The 22,223-nt window shown below is 25.4% G+C and overlaps 1 protein-coding gene across 4 annotated transcripts in view; it reads right to left on the bottom strand.

Moving 5' to 3' along the window:
* Nucleotides 1-22,223, bottom strand: part of LOC122857227 (insulin-like growth factor-binding protein complex acid labile subunit) — a 90,024-nt gene that overhangs the window by 31,721 nt on the left and 36,080 nt on the right. The window lies entirely within an intron of this gene.

Here is a 22,223-nt window from a genome sequence, read left to right as displayed (position 1 = left end):
GAAGAAGAAGGAGGAAAAAATATAAGGAAGGAAGCAGGGTGCGGCAAAATTCAGAGTTTAAAAGCAAGCAAGCAAGTAGACAGGGCAAAAGCAAGGAAGCAAAAGCAACTGCCTTTGCCAGCTGTCGTCACGTCTATACTATATGGATATAGTGGATATAGTCCTTGTGTTTGCCACAGCCGCCCATTTACCCCACCAAAATATATAAAAAAAAAAAATAAAAATCATAAATTATTATAGTCCGTGCTCAAAAATACACTTATTGTCATTGTGTAAAAACAAAAAAAACCAAAAAAATTTTAACAAGAATAATATATTACAAAACTAATCGTAAGAAGGTGATAAAAATATATAATATAGGTACATGCCAATATAAAACATATGTGGCTGATACAGACATAGCACCACACTATTGGTTTAAACAATAAATTGGTCAGTCACGAACACCTGACATTGGGTGTGTGCGCGAGTTATGTTACTGCAAAATAAAACAATAAAAAAAAAAAACGAAAAAAAAAAATACTCAACAATAATAAATAATTATATTTTAATTATAAATTATATATTTTGACATTAATTGATGAATAATTAATGCTGTAATATAAAAAAAAAAGTACGCATGAATTGTAATTTTGTATTTCGCTTATCTAAACTTGCAATATAATCCGTTCATTTGTTGGACTAAACAAAGGGACTAAAGTTAAATATATATATACGATAGTTGTTGTTGTTTTTTAGTTGTTGTATTGTATTACAATCGATAAGAACGAATGAGGGTTATATATATACAATACCAAAGGATTAAACTTGAATTTACATTCTCAATCTTGGTTCTTTGTTGTTGAATTAAAACAAAATGAAAATTAATTAAATTGTATATACGTATAGTTGGAGATTGTGATTGTTTTGGTGTTTTTTTTTTGTCTTAGCGTTATTAGGTTGGTAAGATTTATTTTTAAATTGATGAGAATAGTGAAAGATGGAAAATAGCGAATTACATTTCCACACCGGTTGATAACAATGCAAGAAATCAGGCGACGATGCGTTTAAAATTAACTTAGACACGCGGGTGTGACAGTCAGCAGCTTCTATTTATTATTATTATTATATATACCTTAAAACTTTTATAACAATATATTTATCCTTTTTAGTACTATTCTGTTTTTAAGATTTAATTATTTTACGACTCGTCAGTTTATATTGTATATATACTTCTTTGTTTCTTGTTTAATTAACTTTATCATTAACACATAAAAATCATAATAATTATTTGAATAATTTAAAAATTATATTTAATTTTATTATTGCAAGTGTATTTTGTTTATCGTTTATTTATTTTTCATTTAATTTAAAAAAAAAATCGATTTTTTTCAGCTAAAATATTACAGACAATTGTTTGAATTTTTTAAAGTTATAGTTGGCAATTTTAAAAGGTATTTTAATTATGATAAATTAAGAAATTGTTAAGAATATTTTATGTATTATAAATACCCTTGAAAGAAGATAATTTTCAATTAGGAATTTTCGAAAGAGTAGATAGAAAAGAACAAGTGGATCAACTCATGGATTAACCACTTTAATAAATATTCATGTTTCAAGACTTTAAATTGTTAATCACTTGTCCAGTTAATTAATTAAATAGCCAAGTAAAATTCAACTTGATTGACCCATTGACAATATAATTAATTTTTTTTTTTTTTGATGGAAAATTTATTTTCTTTTTAAATCGTTGATAAATGTTATATATAATTTTTCATTTTAAAAGTTGTTTTATAATTTAGAAAAAAAAGATATATCTCGAGTGTATGTGACATACAGTATACATGTACAAAGCAGTAGAGTAAACCTTGAATCAGAAGCCTCAGTCTTGCCAAGTCTTTGGACCGTACACACGTTGCTTTGCTTTGGCTTCAATTCATTTTTCTTTCTTCAACATCTCTGACTTATTTTTATTATTATTTTTCTTCTTATAACTTTAACATATATATATATTTCTATATTTCCGCAACGCGAAATTCATCCGAGCGATCTTTTCAATTTTCATTTCCACTTTACAGTTGGATAGACGATTTTCTGTATATCTTCAAGAAAGCTACCATAGTTGCAGCACACTTTTAATATATATAACTTAATAATATAATATGCTATGTTCACGAAATATGAAAAAAATTTAAAATTAAATTAACTGGTATATGAAACTTTTAAAATATATAAATAGTAGTATTATAAATTTCATTTATAACGAGACAAAGAATTTTTAAATAATATAACTTTATTATGCTTTACTGGCTTGCTATATTTTCATTCTTTTTTTTTTCTACTTAATCTTATTATTTATATATTTTCATTTATGTTTATGTATTTTTTTTCCTGTTACGTTCTCATCGATTGTGTGTTGTCAAACACAAAAAATTTGTCCAAGAATTTTTATGTCAATGTGCTCAACACATGTTGTCCATCCACTCTACGTGATCAATACTAAATTAAGACTACAAGATTTCTATTTCTAAAAATTCTCAATAAAAATAATCACCTAATTTCTAAAACTTTTGTATACCTGAATGTGTTTTTTTTTCTTTTTCACCTTAATTTAAAACAGATTTTTTTTTTACACCTTCTCACCACAGTAGGTATTTTTATTTTTATAAATTTAAATTTCAATATATAAAATACATTCTTGCATGAATTTTTTGGTGAAAGTTGATGAAAAATATAATTTTAAAAAACAAATTTTATAATAATTTAAGTAAGAAACCCTGTGGTGCAAATTATTCCAAGTAAAATAAATAAAATTTTATGATTAATAAAACCACCTACTTGAATAAATATGATTGCCTCAAAGTTGTAATAAAAACTATATATATTTCCATGAATATTATATATTTATACTCATATAATTTTGTTGTTTATATTGTATAAATTAATTTAAATATTATTTCGATTTTATAATAAAAAAAAAAATACGAGCAAAGACTGTCAGAGAAAAAAATTTCGATTTACGTCAAAATATTATGTCTTTTATATATGAGACAAAAAAAATAGTAGAAGGCACATACTATTATATTTAACGAAAAAAAATTCACAATAAATAAAATAGTGAAAAATAAAAAAAAGAAATATAAAAGAAATCTTTTTAACATCCGGTATAAATTCGGGAGCATTGGAGCGCCTTAAATAACCGGAAACCCACATTTCAGTCTTTGTAAAATGTCTATGGTTCCAGGGTACTTGTACAGGCCTTCTAGTTTTTTTCCTTCAGCCTTCTTCATCATCATCATCATCATCTTCGATGTATCCTATATATAGTCAGTATAATACATTTTAAGGCGTGCTTTTATTTGACGCTCTTTACAAAAAAAAAAAAATAAAAATAAATGGACTGAAAATAAAAGAAAAAGAGAGCGAAAGAAGCAATGAAAGAACCAAATGATGAATAGAAATAAGTATGCAATGTGATTCAAGATGAAAATATATATATATTTTTTTTTGTAAGATTAAAAATGAATAGGTTTCAGGTGCGTGACTGGACACCGCAGAAACCATAGCAGAGGGTACAACATGTTAACAACAACAACATGCCATCAAAGACAAATATATATAAAAAAAATTGATGATAATACAAGATGAAACAGGAAATGTAAAATAAATCTTAATCGGATGTGGTATAATGACAAATAATAATAACAATAAAAAAATCAAAACGAACAATCTATTATTATGAAAAATCAATTTTTTTTCTATTTTTCATTCAAAAGAAATTCATTTATGACGTTAAAAAAATTATTCAACGAAGTTCTAGCTGTCATTTTATTATTTTTATTATATTTCTATCTAGCAGCAAATAGAGCAACGTATTTTTCAACAAATAAATATAACAAAAAAAGGAAAATATAGAGACTGAGCAATTTTTAAAACAAAAAAAAAATTACCATGAAACACGGAGCTTTCTGTATCAACAAAATAAAATTAAAAAAAACTAAAATTAAAAAAAAAAAAAAGGTATATATCTCTATTAATTCAAAACAAAAGCTAAACGAGATGAAAGAATAAAAAAAATAAAAAAAAGTATGTGTTGAGGTGCATATTGTATTGTCACACCCAGATTGAATGCATAAACGATTGGAATAGGCAGACTCTGATCGTGTAGGAATAAATAAATAATTAAAAATAAAAAAAAAATAATTTGTAAAAACTATAGAAGGTGAGAAGGAGGAGTAAATTTAAAAACAAAAAAAAAAATTGTCTGGTCATAGAATGAGGTCTATTGTTATAGTCACGTTGTATGAACCCTTGGATACATAAATTATCTGGCCCTATGGCCTTCACCACCTGCATGACCAGTCATGACCAGTTATGTCCAATCACATCACTCCCATGAGAGTTTAAAATTGGGCGTGGTTCTTGTGGCTATGTACGTTTTGGACATTTTGGTGTTCTATGATCATACACACAATATTACATAATATATATGTATCACGATGAGTCACATATATTATTAATCATTATGACACTTTGAGAGACACACACATTATAATCATATAGCGCCACCACTATCACTATTATTATTATTATTATTTAAGAAATGAAAAATAAAAAGGATTTTGTTTATCGAAACCTAGATGATGATAAGATCTTTCAATTGAAATTTTATTTTAACAATAACTTGTGCAACAAGCATTTTATTCAACGAGAATATGCACAACGTGACTTGAATTTATATCTTGAAAGGTTTTTCATTATCGGAAAATCACTTGACTATTTTACAAAGTAAAAATTTAATAATAATAAAAATGCAAATATTTTTTTATACTCTTATATATATATTATCAAATTTTTGTTTCTTGAGATAGATATTTTCATTTTTTTTTTTTTTACTTTGATGATGATAGAAGGCTAATTTAGTGGTGCATTATATTATTATATCCAAGGTAAAAGGATTTTTTTATTTTATCATTTTTGGGGAGAGGTTTGAAGAGGTATGGGTTAAGAGTAAAAAAAAGCAATCTCGGATGAAGCAGAGCGCGTATATGAGTGAAAATTGTTCGCAGAAAATTTCACGGTTAGCAGACAGACTCATCATCATCATCATCATCACTATCATCATCACAACGCAGATGTTGTCTACATATTCACATATATAATTTTACCTTGGCATATTCTCACTTTCATATATATCCCCCTTTTTTTTAACATATAAAATTTTAAGATCTTTGTTGAACGAACAAAAACACCTTCACCCAAATTTTAACCACAAGCTGCGACTATGCATTAATAATACTTAACATCCTTGACATTGTTGTCAAAAAATTAAATTATGTAGTAGATGATATAAATATGTGAGATTCCAATAGAGGATAAATATTTGGTTAAAACTAGAAAGTCTCGGAGTGCTTATCAGTGTGTCTAGAGGCAATATTCAATACATATATATTTGACAATCTTTTGCGGTTGGCAAGTTTGAGTTTACGCCAGTAGAATGTGATATATAGTTAGTATATAATATACATACATAGAAGAGAGAAAAGAAAAAAAGTGAGATACAGATAGGAAAAGTTTTATCTTAGTATATAGTTGTCGTATCGAGCCAAACGACATTCAAGCACGTTTGTGGTGTACGATATATAATACATAATATATGGTTTTATTATATATAAATTATATCACACTGTGGTTTTTCAAAAACTATATATATACACTATATTCTAAAACTATGTGCAATTTAAATATATGTCATTGTAAAATCAAGAAAATAGATTATTCTGATTTGAATATATATAACTATTAAGGTTAATTATTTTGTCCATGGGAAATTGCTTGTTAGTAGATTTTCATAGTTAAATTTAATATATACATTTCAAATTATAATTTATTGAAGTTTTGAAAATAGTTTAGAAAATTATTTCATTTGACAAATTAAACATACACACAGGATAATTATATTTCACTTAAAGAAATTAATATAATTATAATGACACCACTAAAAGTTATTTCATTTTTTTTTTATTGATAATAGTATCTTGTGGGTATTTAAAAATATATATATATAATAATCGCAATTATTTATATTATTTTTTTTTTATTTGAAGTACTATGAATTTGACGAGAGGCCACTTGAGAAAATAAATCTCATTTGCAATGCATTTCAGCTAAGAGTTATTGAAGAACCCCAAAGAGAGAATCATCAGCTATATACACAAAATTCTATATTTGTTTCTTCAAAAGTAGTTTGACCGTAATACACACACACACACACACAGAGATAAATACACATAGTTTTATAAAAAAAAAAATAAAATAAAAAAAACAAATTGAAAGCCATCAGACAACTAGACAAGTACAAAAGTTTTACCGACATTGTACAACGCATTTCGTTTCGTCTCATCTAGAACTAATTTTGTTGTCCTACTTTTCTACTCGTCTTAACGTCATATTAAATTTGTATTATATTATCATGATGACATAAATTATTTAAATTAATATCATTCAAAGTGATGATAATAATTCACATGAATGAATAGTGAATATAATAATATTATTTTTTTAAAAATATATACTTTTAAATAGTAGGTAAATTTTTGTTTTTAATGAAAATGAAATGGATATATGTACTTAAAAGAGCATGATTATTACTCCAATTTAATAATAATAGGTTATATCGTTGAGATATCCAATATTATTGAGTTACAGAGGATTGAAATTATTCTACATATATAATAGCTAGAGGATGAGTCTATAACTATCCACAAGTTTGAATGTAAGGCCAAAGGTAAATCGATAATAGCACACCGTTGTGTAGTTGCGTTTAATCGACTCGACACAAACAGCAGTGTTAACGTGTTAATTGCCACTGACGATACTAATCACTTACTCACCAATCATCAAATCTCCATCTTAATTTTATTTAACATAATTATTTAATCAATTATTAAAATTTTAAAAATAACAAATTGCTATTACAGTAGTTAGACAAAGAGGCTCGAGATAAGATTAGATAAAATTTTTATTATTTAGTTTTGAGAACAAAGAGCTAAATATATATATATGTATAAAATTTTAAGAGATTAGAGAGAATTTGTATGTAGTCTGATACCTGCCACCATTGCGAGAATGTATAATAAATAAATTGTTAGCGAAAAGATAACACAAGTATGCCAACAACAAAGGGTGCTAATAAAAAAAAAATATTATTGTGTGTGAGAAGAAAAAAAATATATACGCTTTGGTGTATCTGGATTTTTTTTTGTATGACAATAGAGAAAATCTGTGATTTAGTTTATAAAATATGCCAATTTGTAGATAGATAAAAATAAATTTTGATATTTAAAAGGCATTGTGTCAAACCCCTAAATAATTATTCAAATGAACACATAGCTTAAAGTGATTAAATTTTGTTTAATATTAATTTTTTTTTTTTCATTGTTAATATTTGTATATGAGAGTTGAGCAGTTAACTCATAATAAATATCAAAATACATAACACCATAATATTATATAGAAAGTGGACAACGATGTAGAACTTGGACGGCCAGTATAAGCCGATTATCTTCAGCTTTCAACGATCCACATCTCTACACCAAACGCAATTTTATACTATTCTATGTGCTCAAATTAAAGCGTTGAAACGCCACTTATACAAGACAATTGTATTCCCTTTTTTTTTGTATTTTATTTTTATCACTATTTTACGGATTTAAAAAGAACCATCACAGAGATTAATATATATATTTTTGTCAAGTGGATTAAAACATTTTTTTTTATTTATTTTCAAGCATGTTTTAAAATTTATAATAAAAAAAAAAAGCAGCAAGTAAAAAAAGGCAAAGAAAATCTCAATTTAAAAATGTATTAATTTGTAAAATTCAAAGCCAAGTTAATTTTAATATCATTCTTTTTTTTTGTGTAATTCAAGTTAATTAATTTCAACGATAGGATAAAGTTTGAATTTGAAAATGATGATAAAAGCATCAAGATATATGTAAAATAGAGATAAAAAAAACTAGAGTGCAATTCAGCAAAGACTGCATTTTGATTCAAGGACTTTTGAACTGTCCGAAGTTTGCACTTTAACCTAACTTTGGCCCTTTGAACTCTGACGCGGTTACACGTGATTTGTTAAAGTCTCGTTTACACTGTACCACAAACATAAAAGCCTCGCACTTAATTTAATTCAATTAAAAAAAAAAAAAAAAAAACAACTACTAACTTTACCAATTTTATTCATATAGTATAAATTAAATCCGTTAATTAAACTTTAATTATTCAACACATTTTATTATCATTAAATTAATAATTTTCGTTTGTTTTTAAATTTCATAATTTACAGTATAAATCGATAGAAATAAAAAGAGAAAATTTACATTTGACTTGTTATAAAAATAGTAACAATTAAAAAAAAAGTAAATACAGAATAGACGTTTGGTCTTTTTGAGTCCTTTGCCAATCATCCAAGCGTGATTCGTTATAAAATCAAGAAAAAAATTGTGTTTAGTTGTATAAAGCATTTCCAAGCAGCAGCAGCAAAAGCACGCGCTCAACGAAACGAAACAAAATCGGGGAGAAAAAAAATGATGATGGCGGGTGCATACGCTTTTTCACCCTATTTTTTTTTTACATTTTATATTTTTTTTTTTATTTTTATACCACTGTTGTAGCATACACCAGCAGGTCCGCATGAAAAATCACTCAAAAAAAATATATATACGATTCTTACATATGATAATTATATTTACATATCATTATTATCATTTTTATTTTTTTATTTTATTCTTCCTTCTATTGTACACATTTGTAATATATTTTTTTTTTTTTAACATATTTTTATTTTGACAAGAAGACTTTCCCCCATAGCATTGAATACCTCTATAGATATGCTCCCTAACCCGACATGCCAACACAGAAACACCCTGTTGTAAATACATCATATTGAAAGTACCATCAACGATAAAAAAAAGAGAAAAAAAAATTGTCATTCAAACGACTCGAGACATAAAGATGCTTCGTGTTTTTTATTTTTATTTAACCACAAAGTGTTAAATCCACTTAAGTGATTGAATGGGTTTATAAATAAAGCATTGAATAAATTGAAATTGGTTCATTCAAAGTAATAAAAAAAAAAAAAGATTTAAATAAGCATAAATAAAAATATAAATACCAAGATTAATAATTAACTATTTTTCAGAATTTTTCATATGTCATAATTTGATGATCATTGAATTCATCGTAGATTAAATAATGTATAATATAGTAATTTATGAACAAAAGCAGTTACCACTACTTCTTATCAACGTTCTCTCAAATGCATCATCATCATCATCCCCCAGCTACCATATGCATCTATGTATATATGATGAGCCCCTTTTCAACTTCCCTCAAACTACTTATTCTTGAATCCACACACAGAAACCAACACACATATGCAACTCTGCATGTGGATCGATAAGATGACGATATTCAAGTTTTTATTTGTTTTTTTTTTTTTTAAACCAAGCTTTTCAAAAGAAAATGAGAAGCAAAGTTATATCCAAGACTATACCAACTATCACTACTACTATCTAAAAAAAATTTTATATATATATTTACTAACGTGTTCAGCTTCGTATATATATATTCGATCATTTGCAATAATTCATCTTTCGTATTCATTGATGTTGAATAGAAGACTTTGGAGTATATGGAGCTACTGAAATTTACATGGAAATACATACGAATTACATATATATAAAATGATGAAGCATATTATATAGTAAATCGCTATTTCAAATAAATTTTTTATATTTTTATGATTCATGATATAGTAACAGTTATATTTCTTGAATTTATTTTTCATGTATACAAAAAATTGAACAATTTGACAACAAAGCTTATCAAATTTTTTGATAGATATCATTATTTTCAAATATTTTTCATAGCTGTTTATAAAATTTATAATAATAATTCAACTGAATTACAATGATTTATCAATGAAAAAAAAAAAAAAAAGAAACTAGGACAATGCAAAGATAGATTATATAATTTTTCTAAAATGACCATGTTGAAAGTGTTCCAAAATCATGTTTCAATATAATATATTATTATTGATGAGTATAGAAGAGAACACAAGCATTGAAAAAAAATAAATAAAACCCTGCTATTTTATCATGATATATAAAATAGTTGTAGAATGTTTGAAAGTACGAAAAGCAGGGATTTACTGAATGACGAATCGTTTATAGGGATTCAGGCCAGCCAACCAAGCAAAAAACGACAAAAAAAAAAGAAAATAAGTAGACTGACTTAAGGGGGTATTGCAACTGGACCACAGAGCTTCAACTCATGCTTATAACTCTTTCTGAGATTCTTAAATCTCAAGTTTTATATATAGACTAAAATGGGTATGTAGGAATCAAGCATCAAGAGCAAAAAAACAAAGAGAAAAAGAAAGAGAGAGGGTTAGATAGATGGATAAATAGATAGGCTATGTTTGAAAGAGTAAAAAAAAAAAAAGATGCAATGCTGAGGTTAAAACGAAAGGATATAAAAAAGAGTATAAGAGTAAAAAATAATAATAAAAATATTAGCAAAGCAGCAGCATCAGCCATGCGCACATTTTAGTTTGGTGGCTGACTGGCTGGCTCCGTTTTTGAAAAAAAAATATACTTGCATGAGGGCAATGTACAGTATCTTCTTCTTCTTTGGTTGCAGACCACACCGGGCTATATATTATTTTCCTATATCCACCCATTTCCAGCACTATATATCGTTTATTCAGAACATCACATGCACATTGCAATATATATTTTTTTCAAGATATATCTATGTATACACATAAATATGGCAAGTGAGTTTATATATAGTACATAGTTGTATTGCTTTCAATATATATATAGGTATACATTAAATCGATTTTAAAATCGACACTGCTACGTGCTTTGAGAAAATTTTTGAGACTAAAGAAATTGACGACTAGACTTTTTTACATTCTTCTATTATACTATGGTAAAAGCACAAACTTTTTATTTTTTTTTTTCCTCCCTTTTTCTACTCTCAAGATAAAACGTGAACTCATTATTTTTTTAACAATAAATAAATAATGAAATACGGAAACTAGGTTATGATTAATTCGCTCTTTTAGTTATATGGTATATTTACTCAATAAAAGATAATTAAAAAATAAAATCATGGAGAATAAAAAATTGGAAAAATAACACAAACAGGATGTAGATCTTTAATTTTCTAGATTGCAAAAGCTTGCTAGATGGGGAAAAAAAAAATTTTTTTTTTTAAAATAAAAATAAACATTTCAAGAGCCCATATAGATGAGAAAAGAATGACATTGAGTAAATGAGAAAGAGAAAAAGAATTGGATGGAATCAAAAAAAAGTTTAAAAAAAAAAAAAAAAAACGTAAAATAGCAAGAAACAAAAAGAAAATGTATTCGAGGGAGATCTGGCACGAAGCATCTGTGCGTTGAAAATTTTTCGTCTTTCTATCTCTCAACTCTAGTGGTTTTTTTTTTTATATTTTTTTATATATATCGCTTTATCTTACTTTCTACCATCAGTCGTTTCATTCTTTCTGTATTTTCGTTATATTTTTTTTTTCACGAGGAAAGTGGCACTATGAGGTAGCAAGGGAGCTGTATACACAAACCCTTATTCTACACACGAAACAATGAGTGAGATAGTATGCTACCTAGAGATAAAGTGGCGATAAAGACGATACAAAAGTTAAAAAAGAAAAAAAAAAAAAAAACACGGATAAGAAATACGGGAAAAGAGGAAAACTCTTCTTCAGCAACAGAAGTATTTGTGGGCCTTTGGCACTCTCATTCACAGGTAATCCAAAAATTCACGATAAAGCCAGTTTTCGTCATCGTAGATTATACTTTTTTTCTCTACTGATATTTAATCTTTTTCTCTGTTTGTTTTTATTTTTAACAGATTGCAAATTTTTTTCACGAAAAACAAAAAAAAAACAATCACTCAATCAACTGTAGTAACTTTTTTTTTTTTAATTTGAATATTTTTTTTTCAACAATTGCATTTGAACCATATAGCCATTGGCAATTATAAAAAAAAAAAAACCTTTAAAATAATATTTAAATATAAAATAAATTGATAAAATAAAAATAAATAAATAAAATTATTGAGTGCGATATACACACACAGTGAGTCGACGCAAACTGAATCCAATTTCATTTTCGCATTGGTGCATATAATCACAAACCATTGGGCCATTCTTTTGGTACCTTTTTCCACAATATAGACATGGGTACATTGTGTGAAATGTTTGCCAACAGGTTTTTCAACGAGTTCATGGATTTTTCATATAAAAATAAATAAATAAATAAAAACTTTGATATTAAAATTTGATTGCAATTTTACATTTTTTCATGTTTTATCCGCCAACTCGATGTGTATATATATATATGAAAATAGTAATAATAAAAAACTTGAATATTTGTTAATCAAAAAGTATATGATGATGGTTTTTTTTTTTTAAATTTAATTAAACGTTCAATTTTGTAAAAAAATAAATGGGAAAAAAAAGTGATAATAGAAACGCAAGTTCGCGTGGCAAAGGAAAGACGTTTCATAAATTTGAATACATTGTTACAGTCAGTAATTACAGGAGTGTAGCTTGCGGCAGGCACTCTAATCTTTTGATAAATTATCCAATGGCAGAAGGTCGGTTTAAGGCGTGACCATCTATAACAACATACTGTCTAGATGCCAAGTCATACATTTCGATTTTCTATCTTTCTTTCTTGTCGACAATCTACATATTAACGTGTTACACAAAATTTATATATCTCCAATTCTATTATCAATTTTGCATCATCAAAAAAAAAAAAATATTATTTTAATTGTTTGCTTAAAATTCATATAATCAAATTATTACATTAATTTTTCAAAGAAACTTTCATTTAATTCAAAAACTTTTAGCTAAAAAAAAAAAAAGAAAATTGTCAACTGAGCATTTTTTTTTTGCTGTGTCAATCACAATGACATGAAATTTTTAATATTTAATTTATAAAATTTACTATTTATATAAAAATAATATAATCAAAAAATTAATAACCCCATTTTTATAATGAAAATTGTCAAGTTAAAAAAAGTATCAAAACATAAGCTCCAATGACAACAAAGAGAAACATAATTTTATAAAATCAAGTGATACAACTACCCTATCCCAACATTATCCACAACTATATACTACATTATCATCTTCATGGTGACACGCACATGAATACAATAACACTAACACATAGAAATATTTTAATTTATAAACCGAGTGAAAATTTATAAGCTAAAATTTTGATAGGGATACTGTATAAATCTCAATTGTTCTGTACTAGAGTAAAATGAAATTTTATTAATAGCCTTTTTCGCTATAGTGAATATATATTCAGTTGAAAATATATTTTACTATATGCATAACGAGATAAAGAAAGATAAAACTATATATATCTGTAGAATATATAAAATACAAATTCCAACATTTTAATTTAGTATTTAATTATACCAAAAAATTTATACATCATATTTCAAAAATTTATAATTTTTAGGACATGAAAATATATGTAGTTAAATAATAATTTTGTATATTATTGTTATAATTTTTTTTTTTGAATGATATATGATGATGATGATGATGATGGTGGTGAAGCTGAAAATTTGTTGCACGATTAGAGTGTACACAGAGAGAAAGCATCAACAGCAGTAGCAGCATCACGAGGATGCATTGCCGATTTATGTTGAAAGAGAGGCGGTAAGCGTGTAATGCATTCCCGTTCATTGTTCCTATCCTTGTGCTTCCGATCGATCTGACGGTATTATATTGATGTTACTGCTGCTGCTGCTAGTAGTAGTGCTCTCAAATGTTTTCACTCCACGTTGTCCTATTATTAACGAGCTCGAGTGGTCCGGACCTTATTGTCATACTTCACTATATATATAATAACTCACCCTCTATTTTCGATGAAATTTTTAAAACCATCATTTTCACAATTTCGTGGGTGGGTTTATACTTCAAGCAGGACATTTGAATCGATGCTCAAGACCAATGACCGTATATATACTAAATTATACCTAACAAATTTATTTATATAACTTTATTTTGATTTTTTATTAATTAATAATAAATGGCTGGTAGTAAATTATTTATTAAAATAACCCGCAGGAAATAACAAAAGCCTATTATTTAAATTGATGGAAATTTTAATATTTAACGATAATAACGCTATTTTTAATTATCTAAAATTAATTATTTACAAATTTTTTATGTTGTGAACATTTTTTTTTTTTTTTGAAAAGGATTTATGTATTTATGGTAGTTTCTTTATAAATCCTTGTTGAATATTATTCTTTAAAATTTAATATAAATTTACAGAGAAATAATTTTTTATTTATTTTATTTTTTTCTTTAAGAGAAAACCAGAAAATAAGTCACTTTAACCACTTGCTCTAACTTTGTTAAATTTTTAAATGAACTACACCTTTGACATTTACAAATGAATAATTTCTTTTCTAAAAAAAAAAACTATTTTTTTTTTTTTTTTTTACCACTAGTACTCTCTTTGCTACTAGCTAATTTATTATTATTTTTCTTCAAAATCCACGAGTGTTAATCAAAAAATTGACCAACTAAATTTACAAACAAAAAAAGTATTTCAAATAATTTCAAAATTAAATATCAATAACAAAAAAAATCATTGATATATATTGCTATTAAAATGCGTATATAAAAATAAATATTAAAAATAAAATTCCACTTAAATAAATATCAATAATTATTTGTATAAATATAAAGTTACTTAACGGATATAAAATAAATTTCAATAAAATCAACTTCAAATTGATTATTAATTTATATCATGACAACAAGTATATATAAAACAAACGTATATATATATTTAAATATACGAGTGTTTTATATTATCAAGAGAGTGTCCATTAATACAACACAAAATTCACATATATACATATTTGATGTAAATAGAGTGTGAGTAAATAGTATCTACGGCAATCACTTTTCAAGTCCACTTGATGTTTGAACGATTTCAACGAGCCAACGACGCATACGTAACAATTATTTGTACTGTTAGTAATCGTCATGGTTGTCGTTTGTTGCTGGCTGTTGTTGTTGTGTATACAATAAACTATCCTTTTCTATTATCTATCCATATAAACAAATAATGTCCAATTGAGGTCTGATGACCCAAATATATATCTATATATAAATTCGTTTGAAACAACTTTAGATAAATCTTCACAAGACTATATAAATTATTTCAAGAGATCATTATATACTATTTTTTTTATTCATTAAAATATCTATTTTTATTATTTACTTTTAATATTTATTATTTATTTTTACACATGATAATGACACACGTCACTTTCAAGAGGGTCAGTGGACTATATTTTTATATATTTTATATATCTCTAATTGTCTTTTATATCAACACAAATATCAGATAAATAAACACATAAATATTAACAGATTCATCTGATATGTCTTTTCAAAATGAGTACAAAATTGTTATTACTTTACATATATAGATATCTGGGTAAATATTAATTTCATCATCATCATCATACCAAATATATTATTTATATTATTTTTTATAATATACTATTTTACGTTAGAAAAAAAGAAAAAAAAATTTGACATCTAATAAATAAAGCAAAGTCCTTTGGAAGGTTTTTCTTTTTTGGTATATATATTTATTTTTGTTCGTTTTTTCTTGGAATAAAAAGCATGGATTAACGATAGTCTAACCCTGGGGATCAGAGACCAACACACACAACCACTATCATCCACATGGACATCATGGCTAAAGAAAAGAATTAATGACCCAAGACCCAAGAATTCTAGTGGCGCCGAGTTTAGGTATTCTAACTATATATTTTAACAGCAGTACATATATATAACTGTATATGGGTTTGTGGACAAAGCAAAAGGGGTGACCATCGTAACCAAGGGGATTGAAAATAAAATATATAAATAAAATAAGAAAAATTGTATATAGTGTTAAATACTCTCCCGGGTTAAAAATAAAAAAACAACAACAGCAACGAGGGCTTGTAATCATATCAAGAAAATTGTGATAATTGCGTTGACTTGCATTTAAATAAATTTAAAAAAATAATAAACATAACTGTAAAAAAAAAATATGTATAAATAAATCGTAAATCATAAATGAATTGGATTTATATATATCAAGGTCGACTAAAACGACTTTACCGAAATGAAAAAAAAATATATATATTATTTTATGAAAATTTGACGTATAAAATACGTGGCTATTTATTATTATTACTTGAAAAAAATACCACTGCTTTTCCCAAATAATAAAAAAAAAAGGTCAGTTATACTGAATAAACTTGGAAAAACATTGAGTCATAGTTTAACACAAAAAGCCACGTAATGTCTGAAAAAAAAAAATAAATGAACTGATGTGTAAAACTCGTCGTTGAAATATAAGTATAGCCTTATTTCATACCCTCGTTATACAGCAATACATACTTTAACAAATATTTATTTTTCGCGAAAGTTAAAAAAAAAAAAAAAATCTGTCACGTATAAAATGTAAACAAGTCTGGATATATGATTTTTATCATAAGTCGCATGTTACGAATAATGGGTCACGCATTATACGCGTTATCACGAAACAGGGTGTGTATATTTTTTTTATTTTTTTTTTTTTCTTGATTAGTGATAATATATTTTTCTTGCAAATATTTAATTCTGACAATGACTTGGTTATCATTAATGACATCGTTGTTTAATAATCCCAACCCATTTTTATTATGATTATTTTTTTTTATACAAACTAAAATAACTGATAGCGCAATAATTAATTTTTATTTTATTCATATGTATTAATTAAAATAAATGTCGGGTTTGATTGAAATGCATGATCTCGTGAACCAAATTGCCGATTGACTATTTAAATTCAAACAGGGATATAATCAGTTTAATTTCAGGAATTTTTGTTCATATAAATTTCAATGCTTTGCATCAGGATCACCAGGAGGTCAGTAGTGATTTTTTTAATTTAATTGAAATTCAAGATAATTAAGTATTATTTTTTTTTTTTTTATGTGGAAAAATTTATAATTCTATATCAAAAATATTAATTAAGAAAAAAATTGATTGTATGGAACTTTGATACTTGCACCTTTTTATTTCTACTAAATTATTTTGCAGTAATAAAAAAAAAGAGGTATATCTTTATCACTTGTGCAATCTTCAAATGATATTTAATTATTTTTAAAAATGTTAATAACACAAGGGGTAAGTGAGAGGGTCGTACACCTTTTTTTATCACCGAAAAATAATTTACTGCAAAATAAAAAAATATACACAAGTACCGGAGTTACGCCTTTATTATTTTAGCTAATACCCCTATGTTACTGTTAATTTTTTTTTTTTAAAAAAACCGGAAAAACATATTGCCATATGAATTTATAGATAAGCTTTTTTGTTATTAAAAAATCGAAATTTTTCAAAAAAAAAATAAAATAATACGTCTTTATGATTCTAAAGTGACGATTTATTGAATTTTTTATCAATTTTTTTTCCTTTTCTTTTTCAAAGTATAACTATTGACCTTAATAATTAATAAACGAGTATTAAAAAATAATTTTTTGTGCTTAAACACGTGTTACATAACTTGTACTTTTTAACAATTCAGAATTTTTTTTTTTCTTTTTGTTATAACCACTTATCAAACTTGTTATTATTATTATGTGAATAATAAAATTGTTTTCTTTGAAGAATGGAGATAAAAAAAGAAAAAAAATTGAATAGAATAGGCCGAATGATGATGATGATGGATCAGTTTAAGACGAGGGGAATTGAATCATATCCTAGATGATAATGATGACTATGATACAATAGACCAAAAAAAAAAGAACCTGTTCTTCAGACGATTAAACTTGTTCCTAAACATATTAATAAAGATTTCTTGTTTCTTTTTTTTTATATATATTTTTTTTTCTCTCAATGACTTGCCATGATTTTTTAGTGACTTGTCAACCTGCTATCAAACTGATAATCTCAAAAGTCATTTGATTAATACAGGTTGCGTGTGCGTGTGTGTGTTGAACACAATATAAACTTGAATAAATTTTTTTTCTATATAATAATAATTTAAATGTACATATTGTATATTAAATAGTTTTACTTGAAGTATTATTAAAATTATTAAATCAAAATCAGGAGAATATATATAAAAAAAATAATAAAAAAAAATGGATAATTAAATTTGCCAAGCGGTCACCGATTATGGAAACAAATTATTATTAAACTTGCCTGTGGTTCAATGTAATTTACCAGCTTATATTCAGATGAATAAAACTGACTACTTTTTATTATTATTTAAAAAAATAATATGAATATAAAAAATATAAAATGATGAGGTTATAATGGCCTGTATCATTTTAACATAATAAATCTTGGAATTTTTTTAAAAATATTTTCTCTTTATGAAAAAATATTTTTAATATTAAATACTTGAAAATAATATAAACACTATGTAAGATATTTTTTTAAAATGGTTTTTTTTTGTTCATTTTCATTGAGTTTAAAAGAGTGTCCAAGTTCACGTTTTACAACAAAACATTTGTATTGTGGTAAGGTGGTTTAAACATCGACCCCTCTGGGACAACTTGGCTTTCTCAACAATACAGATACATACAAACCCTATAAATTATATTTTATTTTATACACAATACTAGTAGTTTGCAAATAAAAAAAAAAAAAAAAACGACAATGATAAAAGTACGCGTCTGTAACGTTGAAACAAAGTAAAACGAAAGAATGAATATTTTTTTTTCACAGACACAAAAGATGTGGAAAACAAGTTTCACTCATTTTTTACTTTTACAAGTTTTTTTTTTTTTTTTTCTTTTTATTTTCTTCATCTCACTATTTTCCCAGAGGCAAACACATTTTACGATCACAAAGTGAACAAGAAAATGAAGCAAGAAACAAGATGAGATAAAAATAGTAAAAAAATAAAAAATGAGTGAAAAGTAAGGTGAAGGCAAAAAAATAAAAAATATAATCAAGAGTGTTCTAGATATATATAGATTTATTGATGGTTGAATTGGAAAGATATTTTTTTTTCTTTTTCTATCAGACAATATATTTTCATCATCGTTGAGAAAGCAATCATCATTACAAAGGAATTTCGTCAACACGTCACTCAATTTCGATATCAATTGAAAGAAAAAAAATATATATCAAACGAAATTGTTTACTGTATTTATAAAACTTTGTATGATAAAAAAAATTGTTTCAATTGACATTAAAATATCCAACAAATAACTTCCGTAAAGGATAAAAAATATAGTCAGTTATTTTTTTAAATAAAAAGAATGCAGATAAAAAATTCTCCACACGAACTGTCTCATTGACAGGCAAAAAAAATTTAATTGATAATTTGATACCCCGTTTACAGATTGACATTTGTGACTAATTTTTTTTTTGCATTTGGTTAATTAATATATCGACTTATTTGTGTGATAAATTTTAATAATTAATGATCAAAAATAACAACAAATAATCAATAATTACTGATAAATAATTTACCTTATTTTTTGGACATTTTCAAATAGACATTTTCGTTGATTTTTAATTGTTGATTATTTATTGTTATTTTTAAAAATTGATTATTGAAGCTAATCGCATAAATAAGTCATTGTTTAAACTAACCAGATGAAAAAAAAATTAGTCGAAAAAGTCTATTTGCAAACATTGGAACGAATTATGAATTTTTCATTTTTTTTCGCCACCACGGTTCGTGATATATGCCATTACGTGCTGACTTTTCCTGCAGGCAAAAATGATAAAATTCAAAATTCATTTTCACGTTTGCAAATAGAAATTTTCAACTATTTTTTTGTTCATTGAATTAGTTAAAACAGTGGCTTATTCAAAAAAAAAAATATCAACAATATTTCGAATTCAACATAATTTACTATTTTTTTTTTTTCGATTTCTAGAGCTTTTTTTATTTCAACTTTTAAACCTCGTGTGTTTTATAAAATAATTATTAAAAAAAAATATACTCTAAAGATTAATCTCATTATTATAAAACAGGCATTTGAAAAATGACAATAACGCTGTTGTATGACTCAACAACAACAACATGATTAATTTCGCTAAAACAAAAACTCGTTTATTCAAAATTAATAACAAGATATTCTTAGAAAAATCTTGATGACGATAATAATGATAAGTCTTAAAGAGAAGTAACATTATATGATAAAAAATGAGCGAAAAAAAAAAACCAAGTCGGCAAAGTAAAAGAAGTAAAAAATATATATATAAAAATCAAATGAGAAAAAAAAAAAGTAAAAAAAAGGTAGTAATACCGGTCTGCCACGTCGTCACGGTTGAGTTTTGAATGTAGTAGAATATATATTTTATACAAGTGTGTAAAATATACTAGCAAGTATATGTGCAAGAGAAGGCAAATACCAAGAAAAAATAAATAAATAAGATGAAAAATAATAATAAAAAAAAAAAAAAAACGAAAGATGCTGCCTAGCCGTCAGTTTATTCCTTCGAGTCTCGTATATATTTATCGGTGGCTGGATCGCAGACCAACCGAAGCCAAAACCACCATCACCACAGTTGCCTCTCATTTTGCCATAAGAAATAAGAAAAACTTACTGACAAGGATTTCCGTCGAAACCCACACACACACACCAAGTTAACGAAATATAAAATTAAACGAAAAAAAAAAATCATACATTATTTAATTTTTTTTATTATATTCTTTATCTTATTATTCTTTTCCAATTATATGGATCATTGACGAAACCTAATCTTCAATATACTTCTATATATGTATCCTCAAACTTTTAAAAAACATAAAATAAATTAGATGACAAACATTCAAGTTGTAATGAAAGCTTTAACTCGAGGGTTGATAAAGATTAGATGAAATAAAGTTGAAAGATTCGTGTCATGATAATCAATCGACAAAAAAAAAAAAAAAAAAGATAAATTAGACCAGTTGTTTTTCTACTTATATTTGCAAAATTAATTAATTCTTATCATAAATTTATAGTGATACTTTGTGAACTATGAATAATGATAAAAGTAGAAAAAAAAAAAAATAATTACGTCATCATACAGAAAATTCTTTATGATTATTATTTTATAAATACATGTGTCCTGCATTGTAAAATAATGACAAACACATAAAAATAACAACAATATCTACCCAGAAACATACCCTATAAGAAAATAATTTTTGAAAATTATTACCCTCCACCCTTGGCATTAATCATCCGTATCTAATTAACGCGTATAGCTAAGGGCTCGTCAGTCAAATTTAAAAATAGTCAACATCATCAACTGACAGCCATAAAAATAATAGAAAAAAAAAATGGAAAATTTTCTTAAATAAAAATAGACTTGTCATTCCAACAATTAACTATATATATTATTACAACAATTAACTATTTTCATTTTAAATATATTACTATTCGAAAAATGTATATCGAAAAATTTTTTTTTCTTATATAATTGATTTTTTGTTTTTTGTCATTTATTAAACGATTCAACATGTTAAACAAACATGTTATATACTTGACACTTTTTTGCGTCATTATATGACCCCGCATATGTAATTATTATTATTAGTTTTTTTTTTTTCTTTATATCTTTTTTTTGTTATCACAATTTAGCAGATTTCTTTTGGTATTTTACAGTGACACAGAATTATTTATCTGTGTGTATATATGTATATGCAAATAATGCATATTGCACAACACATATTGCAATGTTCGTCTTTGTATTATGTGTATTTTTTTTTTTTGCATATAGAAAAAAATATAAATACATACCAACAGTAGACGGGTAAATTTATTATGAACACGTATGTACTCTCGATACATATACCTGACTATTATGCTCGACTATGTAGAGACATTGTTATTTATTTATTTATATTTTTGTTTTTTTTTCGTTAATATATGTGTAACATATTCAGCAAAAATTGAGATTAATCAGAATGTTGATATGTTGATGATAATAATAATTACCATTGCAAAAAGAAAAAATTTATTTGTAAAAAAGCAGAATATTTTCCTATTTTTTTTTTATCTATCATATTATAATTAGATTAAATTTTTTTTTTAAATTGATAAATGTTAATTAATATTAATAAATAGAATTTAATTTTAATAAATAATATATCTATTTATTTTTTTTTATTCATT

This window comes from Aphidius gifuensis, linkage group LG5 (assembly GCF_014905175.1).
Source record: "Aphidius gifuensis isolate YNYX2018 linkage group LG5, ASM1490517v1, whole genome shotgun sequence".
NCBI classification, from domain to species: Eukaryota; Metazoa; Arthropoda; class Insecta; order Hymenoptera; family Braconidae; genus Aphidius; species Aphidius gifuensis.
Note: the sequence above shows the minus strand (reverse complement) of the source record. Positions and strands in the feature narration are given on the sequence as shown.